This window comes from Mchenga conophoros, linkage group LG18 (genome assembly GCF_057382185.1).
Source record: "Mchenga conophoros isolate Kocher_MC1m ecotype Shallow Benthic linkage group LG18, M_conophoros_male_GT1.1, whole genome shotgun sequence".
In the NCBI taxonomy this organism is placed as follows: domain Eukaryota; kingdom Metazoa; phylum Chordata; class Actinopteri; order Cichliformes; family Cichlidae; genus Mchenga; species Mchenga conophoros.
In genome coordinates, this window is record NC_140543.1 from 1,572,921 (window position 1) to 1,579,496 (window position 6,576).

The 6,576-nt window shown below is 42.7% G+C and overlaps 1 long non-coding RNA gene across 1 annotated transcript; it reads right to left on the bottom strand.

Moving 5' to 3' along the window:
- Positions 1-2,776: 2,776 nt before the first annotated feature.
- LOC146552819 (uncharacterized) lies at positions 2,777-5,414 on the bottom strand. The gene is made up of 3 exons (XR_014889482.1): positions 5,067-5,414; positions 4,443-4,945; positions 2,777-3,833 (listed from the first exon to the last, which is right to left on the bottom strand). It is a non-coding gene; the product is annotated as an uncharacterized LOC146552819 (long non-coding RNA).
- Between the last annotated feature and the right edge of the window lie 1,162 nt (positions 5,415-6,576).

Here is a 6,576-nt window from a genome sequence, read left to right on the forward strand (position 1 = left end):
GATGACACACTGTACAATGTTGGGTGGAGACTTTGGACTGGCACTAAGAATGACCACAGAATGGGCTCCAACTACAGGAGGATCACACTCATCGACACTACAGCATGGGAGTTGGATGAGAGTTCGCCCAAGCAGTCTGCACGTTTTGTGGACTTGGAGAAAGCGTTCGACCATGTGCCTCTGAGTATGTGGGAGGAGCTTTGGGAGTCTGAGGTGTTCTTTGTTTGAGGTGTTCATTCAAGAGCTCGATCACATAAGAAATGCCAGGGCTGCCCTTTTATCATTTTAAGGACACAGTTTCTAGGCGGAGCCAGGTGGCTGAACACTTCCAGCTGGGTGGTCTCAGAATCTCATCTCTGCTTTTTGTGGATGATGTGGTTCTGTTGGCTTCATCAGCTGATGGCCTCCAGTTCTCCCTGACTCTTCCATCGTGTCCAAGCCCACAGACACTGAAGATAATAATAATAATAATAATAATAATAATAATAATAATAATAATAATAATAATAATAATAATAATAATAATAATAATAATAATTGCATTTATATAGCGCTTTTCTGGGTCCTCAAAGCGCTTTACAATGCCACTATTCATTCACTCTCACATCCACACACTGGTGGAGGCAGCTACAGGTGTAGCCACAGCTGTTCTGGGGCAGACTGACAGAGGCGAGGCTGCCATATCACACAAACTGCAAGTTGGTTTGGCTCCACACTGGAAGAGTTCATGATTTATACTGAAAGCCTCTTTCTGTCAGTCATAAGTTATTCATGTTTGCATGTTTCAATAAATGCAACAACGACTCTGATTGGTTATTGATTTTCAAACAAAACAAGAATAAATATGATTCAGCACTTTTCTAATTCAATTCAATTTCATTTATTTTTCACCAAATCACAACAAAACTTTCATCACGGTGCTTTTCCACACAGCTTACATTCTGCTCATGATGGAAACAGGACATAAATAAACTGGCTGCTTTGCTCTTATGAGCAGATGAGCACGAAACATCTCTGCTCTTCTGTCTGAGCCATCAAGCAATAATCAGATATTTTCCCCTGTTGGCGACGCTGATGCTTCCAAAGATGGATGGAAATGTACTAAAGTTTGTGATTTTCATTTCATTCTCTGATACCAACGTCTTTACAAACTCTGTGAGTCATCAGTTCTCTGTAAATTAATCAAATAAACTTCTGGACAAATGTCTAAACATGCAGATTGTATTTAAGCATCATCAGAGTTTTCTTCCAGCATCATGCAAAGCTGGAAGAATCCACTTGATGGCGGTGTTGTCTAAGAGAACAGAGGAGCTGAAGTGTGAGCGCTCTTTGCTGAGATGATGGGTTTTTGTACAGGGACTCGGGGTTTCCTGTCACTGTGGGCTTCACGGCGCAGAAGTAAACAGCAGAATCTGCCACTGTGGCAGAGGAGATGTTCATCTGGATCAGTTTTTCCTCCACTTGGACCTTCAGTCCCGGGACTGGATCATTTAGCACAGATCCTGATGCTGAGTGTGAGATGAGAAACTGAGGTGGTTTTCCTGGATGTTGCCGATACCAGAAGAAATAATCTGTAGTTACGAGTTTGGGGTAGTTGTAGGACAGAGACACGGTGTTGCCTTCCACAGAGAGCTGATTGTGCTCACTGTGGACTGGACTGAGCTCCTCACAGCTCACATCTACAGAGGAAAAAGGTATTTAAGTTATTGTGGTCCGAGTCTGAACAGCAGATATGACAGATTCTTTGTAAATGTGAGTTACCAGTGAAGACGCAGAGGAGCAGCACCGGCACCAAAATCATCCTGTTGGACAGAAACGAAGCTTCTACACAGAAAAAGTCTGCATGTGGCTCAGAGCGACGCTCGAGCTTTCCTCACACGGAAAGCCCCTCCCCCTCGTGATGTCACTGTGATGGTCGTACCACAGATGTGAACGGGTCGTCATCTCTTTCTTATGCTCGTGTAATGTTGTGTAATAAGCTCATATTTTAACATCGCAGCTTGTGTTCAGCAGCAGTGTCGACGGTGTTTTGTAGTCAGGCTGTGTTTGTGTCACGCTGAGCTGCAGTCAGTCCGCTGTTCACTTTGTAGGACCAAGTACTTCTAATCATCTTTTGTCAGTAATTCAGAGCATTTATTTCCTCCCTGTTATTAACTTGTTGCTGCATTAAATTGGGAAATTAACATCTAGTTTCAAACGCACAGCGAGGTGTATCAGCCTCTGTTAGCTGCAGGAGTCACATGGGCTTCTTCTGTGCACTGAGAGGGGCGCCCTCCTGCTGCCATGGTAACACTTCCTGTATCTGGTCAGAATGGAAATGCTGATGTTGTGATGTTTTTGACAGATTCATAAGGATTCATATTCATGTCATCGTGAGGATAAAGCAAACAGCCTGGACGTGAGAGACCTACAAATACCCGGGCCTCTGGTTTCCTGATTTTAGTGCGGTGAGGTGACTGTTGTGATTTGATGCTATAAACATAAATCTGAATTCAACTGAAGTTTAAAATCCAAACGAACTCTGAGCTCATGCTGAGGAGAGAGAGAGAGAGGGCTGAGAGGAAATCCAAATCTTCTCGATTCTTTCTCAAAGTCCAAAACTATGAAACTATGTGCAGGTTCACAGGTTGTGCAGCGGACATCGGATCACCCACACCTCATCATCTCTCTTTATCGATTTGACTTTCTCCACATGCAGAAAAGAAAACATTGAAAGAACTGAATTGAAAGCCTTTATCGCCATTATACACAGAATAACGACAGTATAAAACTGGGAACAGCTCTATAAAAGTGCACATGTGCTTACAGCACATTATAAAACTATACAATAACAAAAGTGTACACTACTATAAATATAAATACACAGTACAGTTCTGACAGAGACAGACGGGCAGAGAACTGATGATATTTCAGTGCAGATTACTTTTGTACAAGTTTGAGTTGAGTGTGGTGATGGCGTTGGGGAAGAAGCTGTCCCTGAGTCTCTTTGTTCTGGCCCTTATGGATCCGTAGCGCCTGCCAGAGGGCAGTAGGTTGAAAAGATGGTAGCCGGGGTGGGTAGTGTCCTTTAAAAGGTTTCTGGCCCACTAAGACAGCAGGAGTTGTGGACGGCAGACAAGGAGGGCAGGGGGTGGCGGATGAGTTTTTGTGCTGCGTTCACCACCCTCTGCAGTCTCTTCCCGTGTGCCTCCGTGCAGCTGGCGTGCCACACTGTCGCTGCACAGGTCAGCAGGCTCTCGACGGTGGATCTGGTCACCAGCGGCGGGGAGTTTAGTTGCTCCTTCCTGAGCACCCTGCTGGGTTTTCAAACAGAATTTAAACTTTCCTTCATTACATTTTCTTCTTCTCTGTAACACAGAAACCTTCATCACATTCAAATATTCACTCACATGAGATTATATTTCACTTCATGTTTCATTATATTTCATTACAGAATGACATTTTCTCAAGAACACTCGTTTTAGTATACTGCTGTTAACCCAGTCATACACAAATACTTTTTACTTTTACTCTTTAAACCTATTTGTCAGTCACAGTTTACTCGACCCACTGACACCGAGATCAGTGGCTCCCTTCATACTCATCATTAAACATTAGCCATAATTAAACAGCCTGTAGCCAACACCACAGCTCCAGTCTCCCCTCACAGCTTTAATTCCTGGTCATAAAAGGATCATCTCCCCTCAGCCCTGTATGTGGCTCAACTCCTTTAACAGTCCACAATATACAAGCACAGGTGAGCCTGTAGGGCTTTGGAGTGTGATGTCACTGGAGGGGGTGTGACCGCCGAGGCACCAAACAAAGGGCTGAAAGAGTGTTTGAGAGCGCAGGACCTGAAACACAGTTAATTTAAAGACAAGAACTTTAATGAGCCAAAGCCGACACAAATGTTTTATCTACTTTCAAACCCATTTATCATCAATGTAACAAACAAAGTGTTTAGCACATACATGAATGTTTTTTTCTTTTTATGTATCCATCTATAGAACGCTGCATGTTATATTAATCTGCCTGTTCTCTTTTTAATCTGCGTGCAAAACAATGAACCTACAGTAAGTAATGTAAGGATGTTCACTTCAAGATGCAGAAAGCATGAAGCTCAACTTTTATGAATTACTTAAAATGATATAGAGACTCTGCAGGTCATTAATCGATGTATAAAACTAAAATAAAATGTATTTTTAGTGACACAGGACACAAACAATGAAGCAATGTGTATAATTAGGATTATTTATAATAAAAATGAATTAATTAGTGCAATTTCCTTAACCGTAGAGAATAACTAAATCCTTCAGGACAAATCAGTGCACTATGTTATCCCTCTAACAACCTCCACATGTTCTCACTGTCATTTCCCCTCATGAATGAATTTATGCTGCACTGATCTGAATGTTCGGAGGAAATTCAAATGCATTTTACTCGCAGTGCTCGGGTTGACGTACCTTTGTTTGAATGACGACGAATTCACGATGTGCAGGCTTAAAAATAGCCAAATCTTGTACCCAGTCCTTGGTAGGGATGGTTACTGGTATCCTGTCCCATTATGGCGCCGGTTCTGACCTTAACGGTAGTAACCAGACCGAAAAACACTGGATGTGTGTTACTGAGTATTTATAATATTAAAATTATGACTAAATGGGACACCTGTGTTAATTTAGCTGCCTAAGAATAGAAAATTAAACTTCATATCTTGCTTTGAGCATTTACGATGTGATCGTGGCTCAAAGAGTTGGCAGCTTGTTTTGTAATTGGAAGGTTGCCGGTTCAAGCCCTGGCTCGGACAGTCTCAGTCATTGTGTCCTTGGGCAAGACACTTCACCTGCCGCCTACTGGTGATGGCCAGAGGGGCCAATGGCAGCCTCGCGCCTGTCAGTCTGCCCCAGGGCAGCTGTGTGAGAGAGCTGTGTCCTGACTGCAGCTGATTCCTGGAGCTGTTACATGATGACTGGAACAAAGAAATCGAACCATCAGTTTAATCAGGCTTTTGTTAATTCTGATTATTTTTGTTGAGGACGGTGTACTCAGAGAGGAGATGTAGGTTAAGAGTAAGACGCTCTTTGTCTTACCTGCAAGTTATTTCCAGCAGTCCATCCTAAAATAGCAGATTAGATCAGATCAAGAGGCCTCTCAAAGAGCATCAATCACTCATGTGGGAAGTGCTTAAGGAGGGAATTTAACTCTTATTTTGAAACATGAACGTCAGGCCTGTAGTCTGCTGCTGTTGTGGGACTCATACTGCTCTGAATCCTCCCACAGTTTCTCCTAAGCAGCTGTGACCACAGTGAATCTGATAAAAAACAGGAATTAGCAGAATCCATCTGATATGAAGCTGTGCTTTGAATACCACTTCCCTCCTCTTTGAAGAGTAGTCAGATATCTGTGTTCAGGTTTTTGTACAGCCTCTTCTACACTTTGTATCACTGTGTTTCTAGAGCACAGTAGTAGAGAGCTGTGTCTGCCAGGGTTAGGGCTGTTATGGTCAGATTAGTTGATGTAGGTGATGTTTCTGATCGATATCGATTATCAGGAATATATTCATATGTCCCCCCCTTTCCTCTTTTCCAGAGTATAAACTGAGGAGCCTGAAGGTCAGAATCATGTCTGTACCAATAAAGGTCAGCACTGGTTGCAGGTGTATGATAGTCACATGTGAGTTTGACAGATTCTCCTTCTGTTTCAGTGACTTCAGGTTGTTGAGGAGTGATTGAGTCTCCAGCTGTTAGTCCTGGAAAAAGAAAGAAGAAAAGTAGTGAAATGCAGTCTGTATATCTGCTTAATGCAGCAGCTTCAACTAAACTTTAATCACTGTTCTTAAACTCACCTATAATGTGAGATAGAAGCAAAAAGAGGTGCAGCAACATGTCTTTGGAGTTATTAAAGCCAGACAGACAGCACATGAACAATGTTCTTCCACTGCAGCACAATGACCAACAAATAATGTCATTGGATGAGCTCAGCTTCAGTGGGCGGGGCCAGTTTAATAGCTGAGCCAATCAAATAGTTTTGTGCTTCCACAGCAGCTCTGTCTCTGTCTCTGATCTTTACTGCTTCATTTCTCTGTTGTCTTTGTCATCAGTCCAATGACACAAGAATCAGAGGTTTAACAGTGTGTGGCTCCCTCTAGTGGATGTTGTGGAGTATTCTGTTGTCTTTGCTCCAAAGGTTTTTGTACAGAGTTTTGCTGTTTCCTGTCACTGTGGGCTGCAGAGCACAGTAGTACACAGCAGAGTCAGACAGCTGAAGCTTCTAGATCTTCAGAGGAACTGATCTGATGCTGGAATCCAGTGTGGATGAAAATCTGTCTCCAGCCTCGTTTTTCTCCTCACCAACTTTAAAGCGACTCAGGATGAATTTGGGGCTGTTGTTTCCATCCTGTTTGTACCAGTAGAGATAATAATTTGATAAACTGCTGGTGTTATAGAGACAGCCAAGTGTCACTGTGCCTCCTGCAGCAGCAGTCTCTTCTCCTTTTGCTTGCAGCACGTTGTCTTTTTGTGCTCTGCATTCTGTAAAACACCAACAAACAGTATCAGTGTGCTGTTAAAGAATCACGTCAATGTTGATATCAAAGAAACA